This window comes from Stegostoma tigrinum, chromosome 27 (assembly GCF_030684315.1).
Source record: "Stegostoma tigrinum isolate sSteTig4 chromosome 27, sSteTig4.hap1, whole genome shotgun sequence".
NCBI lineage: Eukaryota > Metazoa > Chordata > Chondrichthyes > Orectolobiformes > Stegostomatidae > Stegostoma > Stegostoma tigrinum.
The window spans coordinates 3,801,191-3,827,416 of record NC_081380.1 but is presented as its reverse complement, the minus strand read 5'-3'; the positions used below and the strand labels follow the sequence as shown (position 1 = coordinate 3,827,416).

At 45.2% G+C, this 26,226-nt stretch overlaps 1 protein-coding gene across 1 annotated transcript in view; it reads left to right on the top strand.

Moving 5' to 3' along the window:
* The window catches only part of p2rx1 (purinergic receptor P2X, ligand-gated ion channel, 1), a 74,111-nt gene that overhangs the window by 4,965 nt on the left and 42,920 nt on the right, over positions 1 to 26,226 (top strand). The gene's annotated exons all lie outside the window — the stretch shown is intronic.

Genomic DNA, 26,226 nt, shown 5'->3' with positions numbered 1-26,226 from the left:
CAATGTCCAACCCATCAAAACTGTTTATGAGGCCTGAAATAGCTCTTCAAAGGCTGGCATCCCACCACTAATCACCGTTTTATTTGAAAATGCCTAGCCTTTCAGGCATTCGCGGGGTAAATATCCCCAACACTCACCCTTTTATGTCAGCCAGTGCTCCCTGATTGGCCCAGTTTACAGTCCTGGTCAGGGAACTCATATTGTACGATGTCCATCTGGACGGCCTCATTATAATCACTACAGAGACAACAGAAAGAAATATTCTGATCACAAGAGCTTTCTGATAAGGAAGATTACGAAGGCAGAAACATCTAACCTAGCAAAAAGTGCCTGCCTGAGGAACGCCAATAGACAGGGAATCCAGCTCTTAATATCCCTCTGACTACAGGACTGCGGCAGAGCTTTACCACTACATCTCATCCTGACTGAAGAAATCTGCTTCTGTGAACATAAAACACCAGTGAACCTGTCCTTCAGGTCACCAGAGATTTTCCCTTCAGTGGAAGGCACAAAGAAAGGATTCGACATCAACACCATTTCCAGTCTTGCCCAGGGATAAGCAAGTACTGCAGAAAACTCTGAAAATCATAGACTTTTAGACATGCTATTGTGTAATCACCATCTCTTCTAAAGTGAGTGCATGTGGGTTTGTTGAATAATAAGGTGTCGAATAATAAACATTCGTCTTTCTTTTACTACTTAAGAAGAAGCCAGGCATTAAACTCACGGGTTTAAGCATCTGTTTAAAACATATTATTGTCAGTTAGCCACTGATTATTTCTCCATCTCCATAACTGGGGGTGGGTGCTTGGGAGTTTACAAAAACAACAGGATCATGCAGAACCTTGAAAAAGCCTCATGTGAGATATCCAGGACACCACATCCATAAAAGGACATATTGTGCTGGTACAGTCAACAGAATGGTACCAAGGGTTAGGGACCTTCAGATCCTTTGCAGGGATTGAAGACATTGGGATTGTTCTCCTTACAGTAATGTCTTTGAATTTAATCAGAATATTGAAAGCTATAAGGGGAGGGATGGCTGCAATGTTGATGCAGATAGTCAGGAAAAAATGTTTTCTCTCTCAAGTTGGCTTTTACAGGTCAGAGAAAGTGTTGAACATTTTTTGCAAAGAATATAAAGGTGATAGGATAGTGATCTAGGGGATTTCTTTCCCCAATATTGACTTGTAGAGTGAAATGCTTCGAGCGAGTAGATTTCTTAAAATGCAGCCAGGACGGTTTTTTCAGATAGTATATAGAAAGTTCAACAAGAGAGGGAGTGGGGAGATAATGGGGACTGCGGATGCTGGAGAATCCAAGATAACAAAGTGTGAAGCTGGATGAACACAGCAGGCCAAGCAGCATCTTGGGAGCACAAAAGCTGATGTTTTGGGCCTAGACCCTTCATCAGAGAGGGGGATGGGGAGAGGGTTCTGAAATAAATAGGGAGAGAGGGGGAGGTGGACCGAAGATGGATAGAGAAGATAGGTGGAGAGGAGAGTATAGGTGGGGAGGGGATAGGTCAGTCTGGGGAGGATGGACAGGTCAAGCAGGCGGGATGAGGTTAGTAGGTGGGAAATGGAGGTGTGGCTTGAGGTGGGAGGAGGGGAGGTGGAGGTGAGAGGATTTCACAAGCTTCAAAATCTCCCCTTCCCCCACTGCATCCCAAAATCAGCCCAGCTCGTCCCCTCCCCCCACTGCATCCCAAAATCAGCCCAGCTCGTCCCCTCCCCCCACAGCATCCCAAAACCAGCCAGGCTTGTCCCCACCTCCCTAACCTCTTCTTCCTCTCACCTATCCCATCCTCCCACCTCAAGCCGCACCTCCACTTCCCATCTACTAACCTCATCCCGCCTCCTTGACCTGTCCGTCCTCCCCAGACTGACCTATCCTCTCCCCACCTACACCCTCTCCACCTATCTTCTTTACTCTCCATCTTCGGTCCGCCTCCCCCTCTCTCCCTATTTATTCCAGTTCCCTCTCCCCATCCCCCTCTCTCTGATGAAGGGTCTAGGCCCGAAAGGTCAGCTTTTGTGCTCCTGAGATGCTGCTTGGCCTGCTGTGTTCATCCAGCCCCACACTTTGTTATCTAAGAGAGGGAGTGGTCCTGGATTTAATTTTAGGTAACAAAGTTGGGCCAGTGGTTGCAATGTCAGTGGGGGAGCATTTTACAGGTAGTGATCATTGCTCGCTTAGATTTAAGATTGTTTTGGAAAAGAACAAGTTGGACCTGAAATCAAAGTTCTAAACTGTGGGAAGGCCAATTTTAAGAGTCAGATATGATTTAGCCAGAGTGGACTGACAGCAGATGCTATCAGGTATATCTGTGTCAGAAGAATGGGATGCATTCAAGAAGGAAATATAGAGAGTACAGACCAACACATTCCAATGAAATAAAGGGTGGGACCAACAAATCCTGTGAACCCTGGATATGGAGGAATAAGCAGCACTGGTTAAAGAGAAAAAAGGAGCGTTGCAGCAGATACTGAGACCTCAAAACAAGATAAACCCTGGAGGAGTATAGAATATACAAGGGGAGACATAAAAAAGGAAAATAGGATAGCTAAAAGGAGGCACAGGTTTATAAGAGGTAAAATAAAGGAAAATTTTAAATTATTTTATGAGTTAATTAACTCGGGAAAGATTAGAGCCCATTAAGGACCACAGCAGTAATTTGTGAAGGGAGCCAGAAGACATAAGTAGCATTCTAAATGAATGCTTTAGTTTGGTATTAACTAATGAATGAGACAATGTGGATATAGAAAGGTATATAGGGGAGGTTCTGAGTGTCTGGCAGACTTAAAAGTAGATAAATATATCTCAGGTGGTTGAGTGAAGCAAGGGAAGAAATAGCAGGAACTTTGGCAATAATTTTCAACTCCTCTCTGGCCACAGGAGAAGTGGCAGAAGGCTGGAGGACAGCCAACTCAAGAAGGCAGCAAAGGATAAACCAGGAGTCTACAGGCCAGTCAGTCTAACGTCAGCAATGGGGTAACCTGCTGGAAGCAATTCTGAGGAACAGAATTAATCTGCATTTGGAGAGAAGGGGATTAATCAAGAGCAAACAGCATGGCTTGTTAAGGGGAGACCATGTCTGACCAATGTGGCTAAATTTTTCAAAGAGGTGACCAAGTGTGTAGATGAGGGCAATACATTCAGTGTAGTCTATTGGGACTTCAGCAAGGCCTTACATAATGTCCTGCATTAGAGACTGATAATGAAGGTAGGAGGCTATGGATCCAAAGAGGTTTGGCAAATTGGGCCCAGAATTGGCTGACTGGCATGAAGCAGAGAGTAACAGTTGAGGGGTGCTTATCTGGCTGGAAATATGGTCCAGCGGGGTCCCACAGGGATCAGTTTTATGGGCTTTTTCTGTTTGCAGTTTATAAAAATGATTTATGTTTGAATGTAGGAGGGTTGTTTGGTAAGTTCACAGATGATAGGAAAATTAGTGTGGGTGGGGGGATGATAGTGGGCTGATCAGTGGCAAATGGAACTGAATCCAGATAAATGTGAGGTGATGCCTTTGGTCAGGACAAGAAAGGCAAGGGAATACTTGATGAACAGTAGGATCCTGGGAAGCACCGGGGATCACAGGGACCTTGGTTCGTATGTACACAGGTCCCTTAAGGTATCAGAACAGGTGAATAAAGGAGTTAAGTAGGCATATATACACTTGGCTTTATTAACCGAGGCACAGGATTCAACTGCAGGGAGGTTAAGCTGGAACTGCGTAAAATGTTGGTTTGGGCACACAGCTAGAGTATTGTGTACAATTCTAGAAAACACATTATAAGGGGAAATGTGATAGCACTGGAGGGGGTGCAGAGAAGATTTGTCAGGATGTTGCCCAGGCTGGAGACATTCAGTTATGAAGAGAGGCTGGTGGGAATCTGGAGCTCACTACTTGTAAGGGTAGTAGAGAAAGAAATCCACAAAAACATATGAAAAGTGTTTATATGTTCACTTGTGATGCCAAGGCATACAAAGAAAGGGATTAAGCACTGGAAAATGGATTAGAATAGGTGGTTATTAATGACTAGCACAGCCTCTGTGGGCCCAAAGGCCTTTTTCGGTGCTGTAGACCTCAAAGGCTCTATGATAAAGGGTTGTTCATCACTTGAAAACATTCTCTGAAAGCATATTGGAATCAAGTTCGTAAGAAATCCCAAAGTAATCAAACTTTTATCTGACGATAATATTTTTTTCAGGACTGTAGATAGGCAATGTGGAACAAACTTCCTGAGGAAGTGGTGAATGTGTGTACAATTACAAAGTTTAAAAGGCATTTTAATAAGTACCTGAATGGGAAAGGTTTGGAAGGATATGGGCCAGGAGCAGGCAGGTGGGACTAGTTTAGTTTGGATTATGGTTGGCTTGGAATAGTTGGTTTGAAGGGTCTGTTTCCGATCTGTATGACTCTATGACAGCACAATCCAAGCCACACAATGTTCTGTTTGGAATTATATTGCTGTTGCTTCGTTGTCACTGAGTCAGCATCCTAGAATTCTCTTCCTAAAAGGACTGTGGCTATCCATCCACCGTCCACATTACACTGATTTCAGAGAATAGCTCCCTACCACATTCCCAAAGGCAATTGGGAATCAGCAGTAAATGCTGGTGAAACCAATGATGCCCACATCCATCAAAGAATTTTAATGTGATATTGTTTCAAAGAAACATTAAAATAAAAATGTAAAATAATAAAAGAAGTGCATAATTAGTATACAACTGGTTATGGGTCAACATGTGGAGTGTAGGATTCAATTGGACGGCTCACTTAAACAATCAGTGCAGAAATGATGGGTGGAATGGTCCTTTCTGGTTTTCTGTGTATTTATGTCAGTAAGATTCAATGACTCTGCACCTTGTTAGACAGGGTGCAAATCAGCAGTGAGTAATCATGGTTGGAATGAATCTTATGACTGGTGTTCTTGTTTATCGAGGATTCATGTTGGGTGTGGGACTTGAAGTATAAAGTGTTCTCAGCATATTAATGCAATTGGAATTTTATTAGCTTTATTTACCAACTCAAGCAAGCAAACAGTTACACAACCCTGTTGTCGATATAGATCACAGTGTTGTATGGCACAGAATCAGGCCCTTCAGTCCAACTTGTCCATGCCAACCAAATATTCTGCATTAATGTAGTCTCATTTGCCAGCATTTGACAGATATTTGTGTAAACCTTCCTATTTACATACCCTTCCAGATGCCTTTTAAATGTGGTCATTGTACCAACCTCCATCAATTGCTCTGGTAACACACTCCATACACGCACCACCCTCTGCGTGAAAATGTTGCCCCTCAGGTCCTTTTTAAATTTTACCCCTCTTACCTTAAACCTATGCCCTCTAGTTTTGGATTCCCCCACCCTGGGGGAAAGACCTTGGCTGTTCACCTATCCCTGCCCCTCATGATTTTGTAAACCCCTATAAGGTCACCCCTCAGCCTCTGATGCTCCAAGGAAAATAGACCCAGTCTATTCAGCCTCTCCTAGTAGCTCAAACCCTCCAATCCCAACAACATCCTTCTAAATCTTTTCTGAGCCCTTTCAAGTTTATAAACATCTTTCCCATAGCAGGGAGACAAGAACTGAATGCAGTCGGCTAAGGGAGGCCTCATTGGTGTCCTGTGCAGCATGACAACCCAACCCCTATACTCAATGCGCTGACCAATAAAGCCAAGCATGCCAAACCCTTCTTCACCACTCAGAGTCCCTGTGACATAACTTTTAAGGAATTATATCTGTACCCCTAAGTCTCTCTGCTTGACAACGTTCCCTAGGTCCCCACAATTAACATTGTAACTCCTGCCCTGGCTTGTCTTACCAAACTGCAACACCTCGACCCTTTGGCCCATCTGAGCAAGTTGCTGGGAAGAACAAAGTGCAGATAGAGAGCAAACCCGTGACGTAGGGAAGCGGGACATTTCCATGAAAGCAGCCAACCTGTATATTTCCAAACGTACAGCTACTTTATTGTTAAAATTCCATTGCCTAATTTGAACTTCAAACATGACCGAGGTATTAAATCTTAGGAGAGCCTGGAGGATATCTTAACACCTAATTTCAGCAATGTGGATGGAATACCCGCAGGGCACCTGAGTGAAAAGCAGAAATAAAACCACACAAGTGGAGTTTCCAATGATTATGAGCATTGGTCTGGTGTTAAATGTTATTATCTGTCTACCTTTGGAGTTTCCAGTCAACTGTTAGTTGAACATAACAGAACAACTAAATTACATTACAAAGTGCCAATCATTAAGAGACCGATTTCAGTGAGCAGTCTATGTCACTCACACGGAGGGGATGATAGCACGGCACTAACCATTGCTAAAAGGCACATTGCAGTTTCTCTTGCCATGCTTCAATTTGCAGGCTGGCAGCAGATTCTGTGAAGCCTACTGGACCCTTGACTATTTCTGAGGAATTTGAAATGTTCAAAGTTATCCTTTTATTGTTGCTAATATCTAGCTGTCCAACCAACAGGTCCCCGCAGCAGGTGAGAGACATTTAGCTCAGGCAGAGAAATAAATGTACACCCTCTACTTTCTGTGCTTTTGACACAGTGTAACCAGAAGGAGGGCAATCCCACAACGCCTTGTTATACAGAATCCCTGTGTGAACATTAATAATCAAATTCAATACACGCTTTCTGCAATGATGCATTCTTGTAAATCTTCTCAACTGGGGAAATCTTAACACAGGATCTCATGAGAAAATCCATCTAATGCGACTGTAATTCCTAGAATCTGCTGTGAGCTGAATATAGCCCCTGACTATATTCATTCTATTTTCATATAAGCATGAGGATAGAATTATTTTTGTCCATTTTCCTCTGCAACTCAGTTCGATGTACTTCTTCACTTTGCACAACAACAAAACCATCAAATGCAATGAGTGTGTGAACAAAGCATAAAGATGCACCATTTTTTCAAAGTGTGGAATATTTCCTTCTGATGTGGGAATGTGACGGTCAGTATTTTGGATGGCCTTATATCTGCCATGGCCAGAATTATCTCAGCCAATTGTGAACTTCTCAGCGCATTTCCGCTGCAAGTGAGATGTGGTGGGAGTTACTCAGTAAATCGCATGGGGAGGGACACATTGAGGAGCTGAACTCACCTCTTGATGGGACCTTCCATGCTCGAAGACCCTGGGTCATACTTAAAGACCAGATGGACACCATTTTGAATGCTGCATGCCAGAAATTAGCCTTCACAACGTGGTGCTCGCTCCTGCTTCATGAAAAGAAGCCCCCTGTTCCTGCTACAGGGTAGGTGTCCTGAAAGGTCAGAAAAAGATGGCACATCATCATCCCTGCGATAGTCTCCTGTATCAGATTCAACCAGCCTGGGCACAGGTCAGTGCGGTTGGACCCTGCGCGAAGGTTGATAGAAAAGTTACCCCTCTCCTGTGCTACACGAAGAGGAGTGGCACTCTCTTCACCCTGCCTCCTCACGGTCACACTTGCTCTAACTCGGCCACGGCACAGCCACGAAACCTCACAGCCTGCAAAGTCATCACGAGTGTGATGTCCAGTCAAGGGCTCACACCCAGCTTGGCCATTCAAGCAGCTAACCTTTCCAGAGCTCCGGCTGACCAAACCACACCTCCCCTCGCAACCTCACAACTGATGCTGCTGCACCCGTCACCATCTCGTTCAGTCCTGGGGTGGGGAGTGCTGGCAAAGCTTGTGTTGGTGAGGGAAGACCATTGAGTTAGCTGGAGAAGAGCTGTTTTTGGTCCTGTAGTGAGGGGGGAGATAACAATGGGCCAGCATCCCTGTCACCCTGAGATTGCACTCTGCTCTTCTCAATGTGAACGCCAGTGCTGGCACACTGCTCTGAGTAAGCTTCCCTCCACGACCATCTGCTCACTATTTGTCTTCACCTCCACAGGCACTAGTGGTATCCAGGAATCCTCAACTGAGTCCTTTGCACCAGCTCAGGCTCTGAGGAGGAAACTTGTGAAATCCAGAAGATGACGTCACAGCTATACCCTCGAGCAGTGTGAAGACTGTCAGGGGCTACTCTCGCCAAACCAGGCTCAGCAAGGCACATTCTGGGGAGCACATCACTGACAACATTTTCACAGCCTGTGGCCCATAACACTCAGAGTGCAGCCGGAGAGTCTGTGGACTAGATGTGCCTCTGTGCTCAGCTACAGATTGATGTGACCAACCTTGAGACAGGGAGAGAGAGAGAGAGAGAGAGAGAAGCATCAGACCACCAAGCAGAGAGTAGGCTGGAACTAGAGATGGATGAGTGCTTCCGCGTGCTCACCGCTGTGATGACTCTGAAAATTGTACACCTGCCTGCCTCTGTGGAAAGTGTGCCAGTCAATGCTGGAGAAACAGCTCGGTTGCTGAAGGACCCATTCTCCATCATTCACGTCATCTCAGGCAACAGGGACATCAGGGTCATCAGTCTGTGTCTCAAGGGTGCCCCATTCCACTCAAGTCACCAGGTTGGTGCTAGCGGTCATAGGCGGGCGCTGCCAGAGCTTCAGGAAAGCACCTTCCAGAGGTGTCCTGCCCGTTTATGAGCCCCTCCCCACTGTCTGTGACACAATGCCTCTCCCATTGGGGAGAATGGGGTGAGCCTGAATCTGGGTGGTACTTTCTCAGCTGGGCCAGGGGTTTCAAAGACAAAATCCTACAGGGGATAACCACTCAAGTCTTCTCAGTCGACACAGCATTACCAAACAGTACAGTTCCTCCAGCCCTGCTGGGCAATGTCTACAAATAGTGATACAGAGATAAAGTAAAAACCAGTCTGAGGACACATTGGTGGCACATTTGCATTGAGATAAGTTTGTGCATTTTTGTAAATATGTGTTCACTTCCGCTGATGATCCCTTTTGTAGTCTTACTATCCCATAAGGATTGTGTTAACTAGAATGAAGCTAAAGATATGAAACATAAAGCTATACAGCATGGAAGCAGACCCTTTGGTCTAACTTGTCTGTGCGATCAAATTTCTCAAACAAAACTAGTCCCATTTGCCTGTGTGGTCCATATCCCTCTAAACCCTTCCTATTCATGTACTTATACAAATGTCTTTCAAATATTGTAACTGTATCTGCATCTACCACTTCCTCTTGACAGTTCATTCTACATGTGCACCACCCTGTGTGTACTCTTCGGTCAGCAAATAGATATGCTACGTTGCCAAACATCAGTTCATCTCTGATTATCAACAATGTGAGTGACTGCATTTGTCAGAGGGCCACGTGCCTATAAGTTGGAATTGCAGCAAGGCTTAAGGTAAGGAACTGGAGCCCAGTATCTCCAGTTCAGTCACTCATCACAAGGGAGAGACGTCGGAATTTATGGAGCTTCCATACCTTTCAGGAGGGAAAGCCTTGTCCTGTGTCCAAGACAAGGTAATATTTAAGGTTGTGAAATGGCTATTGGATAACTCCCATGTTCAGTTTCCCTCGCTGTGTAGCACTAAAGAGAAAGTTAGTGCTGAGATCACGGCCCATTACAGATGTGGTACTGTCAGAGAAGTTGCTCAGGCATAACAAGGTTTCAGCGAATATTCATGACACTGAGAAGTATTGAAGGATTGGTGACGTGGCAACACTCAGAGGAGCATTGTCAGTAAGGTTTTGGAGTAGATCTGTAGCTCAGGTTGTGGATGTTGAAGTTGGTCGGCTGGCCGAGCTAGTTTGTTGTTTTGCGGACATCTCGTTGCTGTGCTCGGTCACATCCTCAGAGCACCTCCGATGTTACCAAGCACGGTAACGAAATGTCCGCAAAACAGCGAACTAGTTCAGCCAGCCGACCAACCTCAAGCATTGTCAGGTGGAGTGACCGTTTGGTAATCCTCATGAGGGAGTGCACTTCCTGCAGTGACTCCTACGTCGAAGCACAAAGACCACTCGAACGCCAACAAGGCAGAGTGCTGTCAGGTGGAATTGTTGCTTTATCACCAATGCTGGGCCCAGGCAAGGTTAGCACAGGACATTTAGCTTTCACAGAGCAGGGGGCTACAGCACTGCCTTTGAAAGAAAGGAGAATTTTTATTGAACAGAGTAATGATCAAGTTAAACTGTTACTTATGTGACGTACACTCAGCAGAGAGCCATGTTCCAACAGCACAAAGGAAATTGGGATTTACAAACACAATGTCTCCAGCCAGCTCAGGGATCCCCGAAGCAAGGAGCAACATTGTTCCCTCTGGCCTTCTGGGCTGCCTGGATCATTGTCCTGCCTTCTTCTCTTTGTTACTGCTCCTGTCTTACCTCAAAATCCACACCCTCAACGTGCTCCCAAGGGGATTGCTCTTGTTCTTTTGTCTCTTCCTTATCCAAGCACACCTCCTCTTCACTGATTGGGATGGAGAAGATTGACGGCAGGAGCGGTGATCTCAAGAGGTGAGGGAAGGCAACGTGCTGGAGTGCAAATCCAAATGCAAGTCAATCAATTTATAGCTCTTTCTTTCTTATTGCTTTCAAAGGATGTGGCGAGCAAGGACAGTATTTGCTGCCCATCCCTAATTGCCCTGGAACTGACTGACCTGTTTGGTCATTAAAGAGGGCAATTAAGACTCATCTACATTGCTGAGATTCTGGAGTTACGTGTAGGCCACACTGGAAAAGGATGGGTTTTTATCACAGGTGGTGATAACTGCTTTGTTGTCATTATTGAGATCAAATTGGAATTCCATTTTATTAACTGAATTTGAATGCTACCATTTTCCATTGTGGGGATTTAAACCCATGCCCCCACAGTATTAACCTGAGACTGTGGGTTACATTACAACAGTACCTGATGTGGAGAGTGTGTGCAGGTATCTACAAGTCTGTGTTTGTGTCTGTGAGGAGTTTGTGAGTGTGAATGTGTGTGAGCTTTGTGCACAGTAAGTAAGTGCATTTCCATGTGCGAGTCTGCGAAGGTGAGGGTGGCTTTTCCATTTTGTTTGTTTTTCAACCTTCTTTCCAATCAATTTCTCCAACACCCTTCTTCTATGAACACAGATTCTGCAATTTTACAGTGCAATATCCTCTAGGGACCAGCTAACAGCGTATTGCTACTCGGTCACTCACTGTCTGACTTGCTGAGCGTGCCCGGAGTATTCAGAAGTTTGTCCCTCAGTGTGCCAATTCTTTAAATGTTCACAGGTAAAGCTGGGCTCCAGCTGGTCTATCAACGCAATCAGAACTCACCCTGAAAATTCACCTTTTCCTCAATGAAAGGGGCAGCTCTGGCCTCCAGACTGTCCTAGGCCCTTGGCTGCCAGCTGTCTCCCGAAGTACTACAACAGCAGGGACACCAAATGCTTCTCCTCCCACTGATCTCCATGCATATCAATCCATAGAGAGGTGTAGAGGGCCGAGGCAACACAGGCTGCACTCCGACGCTGCTTATTTAAATCCCTCTTTTGCTCTTTGCTGAATGAGGGCATCACTGACCGGGCCAGGATTTATCACCTATCCCAAGTTGCCTTTTATATGTGCAGGTACAGCTGCAGTGCAGTTAGACAGGGAGTTCCAGGATTTCAATCCAGCAACGCCAAAGGACTGATGACATATTTCCAAAAGAAGGTGGTGAGTAGCTAGGAAGGGAACTTGCAGGTGAAATTCCTTCCATGCATCTGTTGGCCTTGTCCTGCTGTATGGTAGAGTTCAGGGATACTCTCTCAGGAGCCTTGCTGAGTTGATGCAGTGCAGTGTAAATGATACGCACTGACGTTGCTGTCTGTCAGTGATGGAGGGAGGGAGTGAGGGTCTAAACTCTCTGAGCACTGGATCAAGAGCTTTTTGCATTTTGTGCTGTATGGTCTCTTTGTATGAAATGTCTTTGGCATTCTGCAAACAGGAAGGAACTGGATTTGACGGAGAGACCATGAGAATCGGTCTCTCTCATGAACAACACAAAGGTTGCCAGGCCGGGAGTCAGATAAGAATCCTTACTTTGAAACGACGCTGTCATCTTCGACTGGGCACCATCCAAAGATTTCACACGTCTTGCTTCCTGCAGTGTTGTTCCGGCATTTCCCGCTCATTATGCCTGGTGAGATCAAAAATTCCAACAAGTTCAGTCAAAGAATTTACACTACATCCCTACTGTCCTCCATGTAACTATTCCCCCTTACGTCCCAATAAATTCTGAGTTTCTCCTAAGCCCACATTGCCTAACTTTCTTGGTGCTGAAACTCCAGGCTGGGGTGGGAGTCGGTGGGTGGGGGGGGGGGGGGGGGGGGGGGGAGGTGGGGAGCGGGGTGGTTGGTGGTTAGGAGTTTCTAGTCTCACTGAGGATCTGCACCAGGAGAACAGTGAACCTCTGAGGAAACAGCCCAGAGATTATGATCGTGCTCTCCGGTGATTCTCTACGAACTTTCTCGTCAAACTTCGATCTTCCCCTTACGACAATTCCTGGAGGTGGATACTCGTGGAAGTATTAGTTCCTGCTCCTGGCCCTGGAGGGGGCCACAGCATCGTGATGAAGGCCAATTCAACATCGAGATCCTTCTCAACAAGGAAAGCAATTGTCCTAGTTTTCCCTGGACCTCCACAACAGCCATTTCAGAATACTGGCAAACAAATGGGTGAGAGAGGCTGGGAATACCCTTCTTACTCCTAGATACAGGAACATACCATGGATATAGGATAGGCAGGTTCTAAAGACATTCCCATAATATCTCCTGCAGGTGGATGCCAAACCAACTGTCCAAGATCAAACGTCTGTTGAATTCAGGGGGCAAAAAATCCCCTGCAATGCTGGAGGTCCACAATGTGAATGCAGTCTGCCCGGTTCTGTGATACAAAAACAAAATACTGCCATTTCTGGAAGTCCAAAATAAAATGACAAAATGCTGGAAATTCTCAACAGTCAACACAGAATCTGCAGGGAGAAATAGAGCTGGTATTTCAGCTCCTTGAAAGGCTACCAGTCAGAAACACAGACTCCGTTTCGCTCTGTGTGACCTGCTCAGCAATTTCTGGTTTTATCCTCTGTGCTCCACACCAGTCACTCTTCCAGCATTAACCTTCTTCCAGCCTCTCAGTGCATGAGAACAGCCAGGGCAACTGCTTTTTTTTATTCCTTTACAAATACAGAAGCATTTATTCAATTTTATCCACCTGCAGTGATAGACTCACCTACAAAATTCTATCAATTTCAATCTCAAAAATTTCAATTAGGACCCAGGGCCAAAGACTTTGTTGAGGGAATTTTGGATTCTGTCCTAAACAACTGCCTGATTTCATTCCAGAATTTTAACACAGGCTGTCTTTGCTCCAAATTTCCAACCACAATCCCTCCTGGCCTGTGTCCCCACAAACACACTTACCCAAACTATGTTATCCACCCTCATTGTCCTTGCAAGGGCGACTTGCTCGGCTATTTCGGAGAGCAGTTAAAAGTTGGGGGAGGCGATGCCTGACTGGCATTTTCACTAGACTATGAATCCAGGGACCGAAGTGATGTTCTGGGGACACGGGTTCAAATCCAGTCATGGCAGATGGTGAGACGTGAATTCAATAGAAATCTGGAATTAAACATCCAATGATGGCAGTAAAATTGTTGGGGAAAAACCCATCTGGTTCACTAAGGTTATTTAGGGAAGGAAACTTGCCATCCTCACCTGGTCTGACCTTCACGTGACTCCAGGCCCACATCAATATGGTTCACACTTAGCTGGCCTCTGGGCAACTAGGGATGGGGAATAAATATTGGTCTATGAATCATCATATGAATGAATAAAAACACCTCAATGCTATGGGTCTGAAGTCAGATGTAGGCCAGACCGGGGAAGAATGAGAGATTTCCTTCACCAATGAAAAGTGAGCTAGTTATTTTTCACAGAACAATGGCCACCATCAGTGAAATTAATTTTATATCCCAAATTTATACTCAAGGTTCCATCAACCCACAAAGCTCCTTCAATTGCACCTTCCAAACACACAATAGAAGAACAAAAGCACACCAGATTCATGGGAACTACACTGGCTACAAGTTCCCTCCAAGTTACACACAACCCTGACTTGGAAATATATTGCCCTTCCTTCAGAGTTTTTGGAACTCCCTGCCTAACAGCACTGTGGGTGTTCCTATATCCCAAGGACTGCAATAGTTCAAGAGACAGCTTACCACCACCTTCTCCAGGGCATGGATGACTAATAAACAGGGACCTAGTCAGCAATACTAATGGAATATTAAGTGGCTTTTAAATTCCTCTGACTGCCAGCTTGGGGTTCAAATCCATATCAAACTATTAACTGAAAGGAAGGTGATGACCTAGTGGTGTTTTCGCTCGGCTGTTAGTCAAGAGACCCAGGTATTGTACTGGGGACCCGGGTTCAAATCCCACCACAGCATAAAGTGGAATTTGGATTCAATTGAAATACGGATGTCACCAAAACAATTATGATAATGAAACTGTCATTGGGTGGTGGGGTGGAACTCCCTTCAAACTCATTAATGCCCTCACCCGGTCTGGCCCACACATGATTCCAGACCTACAGCGATACCCTCAATTGCCCTCTGAAATGGCCTACAAAGCCATTCAGTTGTACCAATCATTACAAAGTCCCAAAGAAATGGATCACCTGGCAGCAAGCTTGGCACCAGAAAACACCACGGCAGAAACAGACCTGTTGATCCTGCAGGTTCTTCCTTACCAATGTCGGAAGGCTAGTGTCAAAATATGGAGAGCTGTCTCACAGACTAATTAAGCAATAGTTATCTGTCCTAGACACCACCATCACTGTCCCTGGATATGCCCTGTCTCACCAACAGGTTAGACCCAGCAGAAGAAGGCACAGGGGTAAGTAGTCAGGAGGGAATTGCCTTCAGAGTCCTTAACGTTGACTCTGGACCCCAAGAAGTCCCATGCCTTCAGGTTAAACATGGGCAAGGGAACCCGCTGCTGATTACCAGGAGCAGCACCAGGCCTACCTGAAGATGAGGTATCAACCTGGTGAAGCCACCAAACAGGACTACTTGCACGCCAAACAGCAAAAGCAGCAAGTGATAGACAGAGCTAAGTGACCCCACAACCAACGGATTAGATCTAAGCTCTGCAGTCCTGCCACTTCCAGTTGTGAATGGTGGTGGACAATTAAACAACTCACTGGAGGAGGAGGTGCCACAAATATCCCCATCCTCAATGATGGAAGAGCACGGCAGATCAGTGCAAAAGATAAGGCTGAAGAATTCCCAGCAATCTTCAGCCAGAAGTGCCAAGTGGATGATCCATCTTGGCCTCCTCCGGTGATCCCCAGCATTACAGATACCAGTCTTCAGCCAAATCAATTCACTCCATGTGATATCAAGAAACAGTCGGAGACACTGCATACTGCAAAGGCTACGGGCCCTGACAACATTCCAGCAATAGCACTGAAGACCTGTGCTCTAGAACTTGCTGCCCCCGTAGCCAAGCTGTTCCCATACAGTTACAACATGGGTATCTACCCAACAATAGGAAAATTGCCCAAGTATGTCCTGTCATAAAAAGCGGGAAAAATCCAACCTGGCCATATTCCGCCCCATCAGTCTCCTTTCGATCTTCAGTAAAGTGATGGAAGGTTCCATCAATAGCACTATCAAGCAGCACCTGCTCAGCAATAATCTGCTCAGTGACGCCCAGTTTGGATTCCACCAGGGCCACTCAGCTCCTGATCTCATTAGATCCTTGGATCTAACATGTACAAAAGAGCTGAATTGCAGAGGTGAAGTGACTGACAGCCCTCGTCTGTGATAGAATTACCAAACTGGCACAAGGCAGTACCATTTTAATAGATAATAAAATGTGAGGCTGGATGAACACAGCAGGCCAAGCAGCATCTCAGGAGCACAAAAGCTGACGTTTCGGGCCTAGACCCTTCATCAGAGAGCATCAGAGAGTACCATTTTAATACATGGTTTGGAGTAACAGATAGTCAGAATCACTTACTATAAGCGTCTGGCATTTGGAAATGGATTAACTCACTTACAGCTGCAAAGCCTGCCTTGCCCACCCAGGACGTTACCAGATGGTATTCACTTCTGCATTTGAGTGGAACAGGCACAGATTGTAGCCCACAATGACATCTTGATGGTCTGCAGAGGTAGAGTTTTTAAAAACAAAATTACTCGGTGGGGGTGGGTGGGGGGGGGGGGGGCTTGGTCGCTGCAGCTGATCACATTTCACATTCCGACTTTTGTTTTAATTAATTTGGCCAGCTGCATTCTACATTATTCCACTCATCAGAGTTCAGTGCTCAGTTTTTAAACATGAATTCGGTACTCGTGTTCTCTCCATAATTCGCCCAGTCACCAAGAATGAGAGATTTCCTTCACCAATGAAAAGTGAGCTAGTTATTTTTCATAGAGCAATGGCCACCATTAGTGAAATTAATTTTACATCCCAAATTTATACTCATGGTTCCATCAACCCACAAAGCTCCTTCAATTGCAACTTCCAAACACACAATAGAAGAACAAAGGCACACCAGATTCATGGGAACTACACTGGCTACAAGTTCTCTCCAAGTGACACACAACCCTGACTTGGAAATATATTGCCCTTCCTTCAGAGTTTTTGGAACTCCCTGTCTAACAGCACTGTGGGTGTTCCTACATCCCAAGGACTGCAATAGTTCAAGAGACAGCTTACCACCACCTTCTCCAGGGCATGGATGACTAATAAACAGGGACCTAGCCAGCAATACTAATGGAATATTAAGTAGCTTCCCTCCATCGTAAGGTCAGAAGTGTTGTTCGAGTAAGGTCAGGGGATGTTCACTGATGATTGTACAATGTTCAACACCATTCATGACTCCTCAGATACTGAAGCAGTTTGTGTTCAAATGCAACAAGATCTGGACAATATCCAGGCTTGGACTGACAAGTAGAACATAATATTTGCGCCACACAAATGCCAGGCTATGATCATCACCAATAATGGACACTCTAACCACAGTCCCTTGGTGCTCAATGGTGTTACCATCATTGAATCTCCCACTTTCAACACCCTGGGAGTGACCATTGACCAGGAACTCAACTGGACCCACCACATAAACACAGTGGCTACAAGACCAGATCAGAGGCTGGGAATACTGCAGTGAGTAACTCACCTCCTGAATTCTCAAAGCCTGTCCACCATCCACAAGGCACAAGTCAGGAGTGTGATGGAATACTCCCCACTCGCCTGGATGAGTGCAGCCCCAACAACACTCAGGAAGGCTGACACCATCAGGACAAAGCAGCGCGCTTGATTGCCACAGCATCCACAAACATCCACTCCCTACACCACTGACGCTCAGGCGCAGCAGTGTGTACAGTCAAGCAAATGCACTGCAGATGCTCAGACAGCACCTTCCAAACCCACGACCACTTCCATATAGAAGGACCAGGACAGCAGATATATGGGAACACCACCACCTTCAAGTTCCCCTCCGAGTCACTCACCATTGTGACTTGGAAATATATCACCAATTCCTTCACTATCAATCGGTCAAATTCCTGGAATTCCCTCCTTAATGGCATTGTGGGTCTGCCCATAGCAGGAGGACTGCAGTGGTTCTGTTGAACCTGTTGGACCAGTTGGACCAGAGGATCTGTTTCTGTGCTGTACATCTGTACGACTCTATGCTATAATTCACATTCCAATTACTCATCAGGAATGCTGTACGTCTGTTTGTTTGCCTGTTCACACTAACCTCAGCAAGATTGGTTCAAAGTCCCTCAGGCTCTGATGTGTCTTATCTTTATAGGATCAGATAGCCTGATGCTAACAGGCCACAAACTACCTGTGTTTGTTTGTACATGAAAGGAATACTACTTTCAGTCTAAAGCAGTATTTAATATCTAATTACTTCCAAAATTCTTGATCAACTCAACTGTTCCTTGTTTTTGGTTGTAATTTATGAGAAACTCTGAATATAAGTTATGCCTTCAATTCCTATCTCCTGCAATACACCCATAGCAAACATTATTAGTCTTTTACAAGTAAGAACATAAGAAATAAAAGCAAGGGTGGGCCATTCAGCCCTTCAAATCTATTCTGTCATTTAACAAGCTTATGTCTGATCTGCTCAAGCCTTTACCTTCGTTCTTTGTACCTACTCCTCGTAGCATTTAGAACATAGAACATAGATTAGTACAGCTCAGTACTGGCCCATCGGCCCACGATATTGTGCCGAACTTTTACCCTAATCCTAATGTCAATCTAACCTCCACCCCTACCTCATACTATTATCCAAATGCTGATCTAATAGCCGCTTAAATGCCCCTAATGAGGCCGACTCCACCAACCTCTCCAGCAATGCATTCCACGCCCCGACCATTCTCTGAGTAAAAACCTACCTCTGATGTCTCCCTTATATTTACCTCCACTCACTTCAAAACTATGCCCCCTCATAAAAGCTACCTCCACCCTCGGGAAAAGTCTCTGGCTGTCCACTCTGTCCATATCTCTGATCATTTTGTACACCTCTATCAAATCACCCCTCATCCTTCGGCGTTCAAAAAAGAAAAGCCCTAGCTCTCTCAACCTTTCCTTGTAAGACCTTCCCGCCAATCCAGGCAACATCCTGGTAAATCTCCTCTGCACCTTTTCCAACACTTCCACATCTCTCCTGTAATGACGCGACCAGAACTGGACACAATGCTCCAGATGTGGCTGAAACAGGCTTTTGTACAGCTGCAGCATTACTTCACGGCTCTTGAACTCAATCCCTCTAACAATGAGAGCTAACACACCATACGCCTTCTGAACAACTCTATCCACCTGGGTGGCAGCTTTCAGGGAACTGTGCACATGTACCCCAAGATCTTTCTGCTTCTCCCCAATGCCAAGAATTGTTCTATTAACCCTGTATTCTGCTTTCAAGTTTGTCCTTCCAAAATGAATCACCTCACACTTTTCAGGGTTAAACTCCATCTGCCACTTCTCAGCCCAGCTCTGCATCCTATCAATGTCCCTTTGTAAGCGAGAACCACCCTCTGCACTATCCACAACGTGACCCACCTTCATGTCATCCATGAACTTACTAATCCACCGTTTCACTTCTTCATCCAAATCATTTACAAAAATCACAAATAGAAGAGGGCCTAGGACAGATCCTTGTGGTACACACTCGTAACTGAGCACCATGCTGAATATTTTCCATCCACTACCACCCTTTGTCTTCTAAGGGTCAGCCAATTCTGAATCCAATCTGCCAGACTTCCTCCCATCCCATGCCTCCCTACCTTCTGCATGAGCCCATCATGGGGAACCTCATCAAACGCTTTACTTATATCCATCCACCTTCATCCACGTGTTTGGTCACCTCTTCAAAGAATTCAATAAGGTTTGTGAGGCCCAATTTACCCCTCACAAATCCATGCCGAAATTCCCTGATATTATTTTAAAATCCATCCACCTCCTCTTTAAGTATGTTTGGTGACCTAGCCTCCACAATTGCTGGGAGTACAGAACTCCAGACAACCACCACCCAATGGGAGAAGAAATTACTTCACATTTTAACTGAGTTTGCCTTCATTCAGTAACTATGTCCCTCATTAGGGGAAACATCATCTCAACACTTACCCTTTCGTGGTCCTCAGAATCCTGTGTTTCAGTAAGGTCACTCATATTCTTCTAAACTTGAACGAATAAAGGCCTTAGCCTGTTAAGCTGCTCTTGACAAGTCAATCCCTTCAGCCCAGGAACTAGCCCAGTGAATTCCTTTAGAACACTTCTTTTATATTCATTCACAGGATGAGGACATCGCTGGCTTGGCAGCGATTATTGCCCATCCCTAATTGCCCAGAGGACAGTTATGAGTCAACGACATTGCTGTGGGTCTGGAGTCACACATAGGCCCAGACCAGGCAAGGATGGCATCTTCCTTCCCTGAAGGGCAAGAACTAGATGTTTTGTTTTCCAATAATTGACAATGGATTCGTGGTCATAGCTAGGTTCGATTCCAGGTTTTCCCACAATTCCTGTGGCAGGATTTGAACGTGTGCCCCGAACGTTACCAGGGTCTCGGAATTAACACTCCAGCAACAATACCACTAGGCCAACTGCCTCCAATATCTTCATAAGTCTCCATTCTGCCCTTTCAGGTGGCTCAGTGGTTGGCACTGTTGCCTCACAGCACCAGGGGCCCAGGTTTGATTCCAGCCTTGGGTTTGGAGCTTGCACATTCTCCCCGTGTCCGTGCAGATTTCCCACATATGTTCTTCTTTCCTTGCACAGTCCAAAGATGGCCTCACACTTACCTTCACTCTGCTTAATCACTTGGGACACACGAGCCCCTCTGGCTGAGTCACTAGTTATTGCGAACCCCTGATCCCCAGTCGCTAGGTGGCAGTGAGCTGCCTCTTGAACTGCTGCAGTCCGTATGCAGTAGATACACACATAATTCCATTAGGAAGAAAATTCTAGGATTTTGATCCAGTGACACTAAAGGAACGAGTCAAAATAGTGAGTGGCTTGGAGGGGAACTTGCAGTGGGTGGTGTTTCCATGTATCTGCTGCCCTTGTCCTGGTCACAGGACTGGAATGTGCCATCTAAGAATCTTTGGCGAATTTCTGCAGTGCATCTTGTAGATAGTAAACACTGCTGCTACTGAGCGTCGGTGCTGGAGAGAATGAATACTTGTGGATGTAGTGACAATCAAGTGGGCTGCGTTGCCCTGGTTGTTGTCAAGCTTCTTGAGTGCTGTTGAGGCAACTGGGGAGAATTCCATCACATTCCTCACTTGTGCCCTTGTGGATGTTGGACAGGCTTCGGTGAGTCAGAAGACGAATTACTCGTCGCAGAATTCCTAGCCTCTGATCTATCCTTGTAGTCATTATATTTATATGGCCAGCCCAGTTGAGTTTCTTGTCAATGACAATTCCAAGGATGTTGGTAATGAGAGATTCAGGAATGGTGACATGAATGAATGGCAAGGGTGGTGGTTAGGTTGCCTCTTATTAGCGATGGTCATAGCCTAGCATTTGTGTTTTGTGAATCTCATTTGTCACTTGTCAGCCCAAGCCTGGATATTGTCCAGACCTTGTTGCATTTGAACATGGACTGCTTGCTGAACATTGAGTAATCATTGATGAACATCCCAACTTCGGACCTTACGATGGATGGAAGGTCATTGATGAGGCAGTCAAAGATGGTTGGGCCTGTGACACTACCCTGAGGACCTCCTGCAGAGCTTGTCCTGGAGCTGAGATGACTGACCTTCAACAACTATGACCATCTGTACTTGACAAATTCATGGGATTAAAGGTGGATAAGTCTCCAGAATCTGTTGGCCTGCACCTACGGGTTTAAAGGAAGTGGCTGCCGAGATAGTGGAGGATTTATTTGAAATATTCTCGAAATCACTGGATTCTGGGAGGGTTCCCACTGATTGGATTCTGTTGCTATGACAGGCAGTACAGTAACTCAGTGGTTAGCACAGTTGCCTCATAGCACCAGGGACCCGGGTTTGATTCCACCCTCGGGCGACTGTCTCTGTGGAGTTTGCACGTTCTCCCTGTGTCCGTATGAGTTTCCTCCAGGTGCTCTGGTTTCCTCCCACAGTCCAAAGTTGTGCAGTTTAGGTGGATCGGCCATGTTAAATTGCTCATAGTGTTCAGGGATGTGTGGGTCATAGGGGGATGGGTCTGGGTGGGACTCTCTGAGGGTCGATGCGGACTTGTTGGGCTGAAGGACTTGTTCCCATACTATACGGATTCTATGTGGAACCCTGTTCAAGAAGGAAGGGAGACAGAAAGCAGCAATCTATAGGCTAGTTAGTCTGACACTTGGAAAATGTTAAGGCCTATTATTAAGGAAGAAATAGCAGGATATTTAGAAAAGCTTAACACAATCAGCCAACATGGTTTTACAAAGAGGAAAATAAAATTTGCTAGATTTCTTTAAGCAGATAACAAATGATAAAGGGGAACCAGTCATAGAGACATAGTTTCAAAGCATAATACAGCACAGAAGGAGATGCTTTCGTCCAAATAGTCTATGCTGAGCATAATTTCAAACTAAATTGGCCCCACCTGCCTGCACTTGGTCCATTTTCCTCCAAACATTTCTTATTTATGTACTTAACATATCTTTTAATTGTTATAACTGTACTTGCATCCACCACTTCCTCTGGAAGATCACAGAATCCCTACTGCGTGGAAACTGTCTTTCGGCCCAACAAGTCCTCACTGACACCCAGACCCACCCCCCCTAATCTGTGCACTCCCGAACACTATGGGCAATTTAGCATGGCCAATTCACCTAGCCTGCAAACCTTTAGATTGTGGGAGGAAACCAGAGCACCCGCAAGAAACCCATGGTATACAGGGAGAATGTGTACACAGGCAGTTGCCCGAGGGTGGAATTGAACCCAGATCCTGGGTGCTGTGAGGCAGCAGTGCTAACCACTGAGCCATCGTGCTGCCCATGGTTTGAGTTTGCTTATTAATCCAACCTCATTACACATTATTGAATCTAAAATAGTCTGTTCCTGGGTAGGCTGCGCAACGTACCCCCTAAGAGACAATCCCTGATAATCACTACAAATGTTTCTTCCATATTACCCTTGATCATCTGATTCGGCCAGTCGCTATCCAGATTAGAACCACCCATGACAATTGCAATGGCCTTCTCTCATGCCTCCATTATTTGTTGATTTGTACTCTGTCCTACAGTGAGGTAATTCTTTAAGGCCCCATGGGCAGCTCAAAGCCATGATTTATTACTACTAGTTTCCACACACACCTATTCCACATCACAACCTATTGCACATACATGCCTATCCCTCCTCCTCCTATTTGTCTATTCCTCAGAAACATGCAACAACCTTGAATGTTGAGTTTCCGGTCTTCATCGGTTTGTAGCCATGTCTCCATTAAGCTAGCAGTTCATAGCTATTTATTTATGTTTGTGCTGCCAACTCATCTGTCTTGTTACAACTGCTGCATGCATTTAAATAAAGAGCCTTAAGCTTTGACTCTTTCCCTGATTACTGAGTTCTGAGGAAGGGGCGCTGGGGACCCGAAACATTAACTCTGATCCTTTTCCTCACAGATACTGCCAGACCCACTGGGCTTTTCCAGCAACATCTGTTTTTGTTCCTGATTTACAAACATCCGCAGTTCTTTCGTTTGTACCCTTATTACTGACTCTGGTTCGAATTTCTTCCACACTCTTTCGTGTATACTTTCGATGCTTTCTGTAACATTCTGATTATCAGCCTCCTTTACACTATGCTGCATCTCTGCTCTGTCATTTCTTTTTGATTTCTAACCACGTTTGATTGGAATTCCCTCCCCCACTAATTAGCGTAAAGCCCTATCTATATCCTTAGTGACATGATTCATCAGTACTCTACTTCTAACATTGTTCAAATAAAGCCCATACCAGTCGAACAGCTCTTCTTTTCAAATAGAAGTGAATTACTACAAAGACTGGAGGCCTGAAACAAATACGAAGAATGCTGGAGAAACCCAATAGGTCTGGCAGCAAGGTGTAGAGCTGGACGAACACAGCAGGCTAAGCAACATCAGAGGAGCAGGAAGGCTGAGGTTTCAGGCCTAGACCCTTCTTGCAGCATCTGTGGAGAGAGAGAGAGCGAGATAGAGAGAGAGAGAGAGAGAGGAGAAAGTTAATGTTTCAAGACCAGTATGGCTCTTCCATATCTCTCTCCACAGATGCTACCAGGCCTGTTGAGTTTCACCAGCAGTTTTTTTGTGTTTTTTCACCCTTGTACCTGTGCCAGCTCCCTCTGGGTCTGATCCATTTCTCCCACACCGGTCTTTGAGCTGTGAATTAATTCTCTAAACTTTGCACTACGCGTGTTTGTCAGGGAGGAATGCTTTGAAGAGGGAGCCAAGGCTCTGGGATTTCTTACCAGGAATCAGATGTAATGTGACTCAGCAATCTACTAGTTTGTTGATCAAGTTATAGAAATATACAGCAAGGAAATGGACCCTTTGGTCCAACTCATCCATGCCAACCAGATATCCTAAATAAATCTCATCCTGTTTGCCAGCATTTGGCCCATATCCCTCTAAATCCTTCTAATTCATGTACCCCAAGTCTATTCGGCCTCTCCCTGTAGCTCAAACTCCAGTCCTGGCAACATCCTTGTAAATCTTTTCTGAACCGTTTCAAGTTTCACAACATCCTTCCTGTAGCACGAACACCAGAACTGAACACTGTATTCCAAAAGTGGTCTAACCAATGTCCTGTACAGCCACAACATGACCTCCCAACTCCTATACCCAATGCACTGATCAGTAAAGGTAAGCATACCAAACACCTTCTTCACTGTCCTGTAAACCTGTGGCTCCACATTCAAGGAACTATGAACCTGCACTCCAAAGTCTCTTTGTCCAGCAATGCTCCCCAGGACCTTACCATTAAGTATATAAGTCCTGCCCTGATTTTTCTGTTTTTAAATTTGAATATTTGTTAAATGAGTGTTGCTCACACCAATGAAGCTGAAGATGCGAAAAACATTCATTATCATGAGTGAAGATGTTTGCTCGCTGCCTGTATGCTAAGGTTACCACTTTTCAATGCAGTTTTGACGTAGCTCGCTCTATTGGCTCAATTACCTACAGTATGTCCCCTTTTAAAATATATCCACAGTGCCTCTGTCATTTTCTACTGATTTGCTAAGTTCACAGTCATTAATTTATGGATCTGATTTTTGTTCCGTGGGACGCCTCTGTGTTTGCTGTTTAATGTTTTAATAAAAATAAAGCTCCTTCATATCCCCGCTGCTAACACGACCTAAGGCATGTATTCAAGACCGAGCACCTCAATAATTCCTTTAAATTTTAACATAATTTCTGCCCTTTCATGTCATAGAATCATAGAATCCCTCCCATGTGGAAACAGGCCATTCAGCCCATCAAGTCCACAACAGGATCCCAACCAGATCCACCTCCCTACCGTATCCCTGTAACCCTGTATTTCCCATGACTACGCCACCTAACTTACACATCCCTGGACACAATGGGCAACTTAGCATGGCCAATTCATGTCATTTTCACATCCTTGGACTACAGGAGGAACCCAGAGCATTCAGAGGGAACTCACGCAGACCATGGGGAGAATATGCAAACGCCACACAGACCAAGGGTGGGATTGAACCTGGCGCTGAGAGGCAGCAGTGCTGACCACTGAGCTTCAATGATCATTTTTCATTCTGGTTCCTGATCTGACCTTGTTGCCCTTGTATAAACTGCAGTCTTCATTTACAGGGCATCATCATCTTCATTTGGAAGCTCTTGATCAGGTCACATCCTGAAACAAAAAGCTCACAAAAACTTTGCTCAAAATGCACTCACAATCAGCAGCTGTACGCACTGGCTGTATCTACTGAAGGAACAGTGTTTGCAAGCTGTTTTTACATTCCAGTTATACAAAAAGAGCTGGGCACCAACTAATTTTTATATCAATGGCTCCTTTCCATGATATATAAACAATCGAAGGATTACCATTTACGATATTACCTACATGAGAAATCTCAGGCGTCGAAATCTGAATATACAAGAGTGAGTTTGTTTTTTGGTGGGACTGGTCAAAGTTTTGACATCAGGTTGATATTTCATCTACACTTCACAGACTTACAGAGCAGAATGAAGCCATTCGGCCCATCATGACTGCACCAGCTCTCCAAAACGTCAATTTTTCACCTCCTCCCCATAACCTTGCATATTCCTCCTTTTCAAAGATCAGCCTGGTTCCCACGGAACCTGGTTCCACCGCACTCTCAGGCAGTGTCGATCTGAACTACCTGCTGGTTGACAGAGGTTTTCTTTGAATCCTTGTCAATCAATATAAATCTATGTCTTGTCATTCTCGATCTGTTTATCAGTTGGAAACAGATTCGCTCTATTGACTCTGTCCACGTCCTGAATGATGTTGTAAACCTCTACCAGATTTCCTTTCAGAAATCTCTTCTGCAAGGAAAACACTCCCAACTTCTCCAATTTATCTTCATAACTTACATTAATCATCCCAATCGTATGGATCTTTTCTGCACCAGCCCTAACACTCTCACATCCTTCCATGCCCAGAGCTGGACACAATGCTCCAGTTAGGGCCAAAATAGTCTTACACAAGTTTAGCATAGCCTCCTTGCTTTTGTAGTCTGTCCCTTGTTAATGAAACTGATTTTAACACATATTTCATGTTATAAAACTGTATCTTCAACTACATTGCCTTGCCCAGTGGACAGTATATCTGACCGAGCAGTATTCCCTCAGTACTGCACTGAATTGTCAGTGTGCACCTTTTGC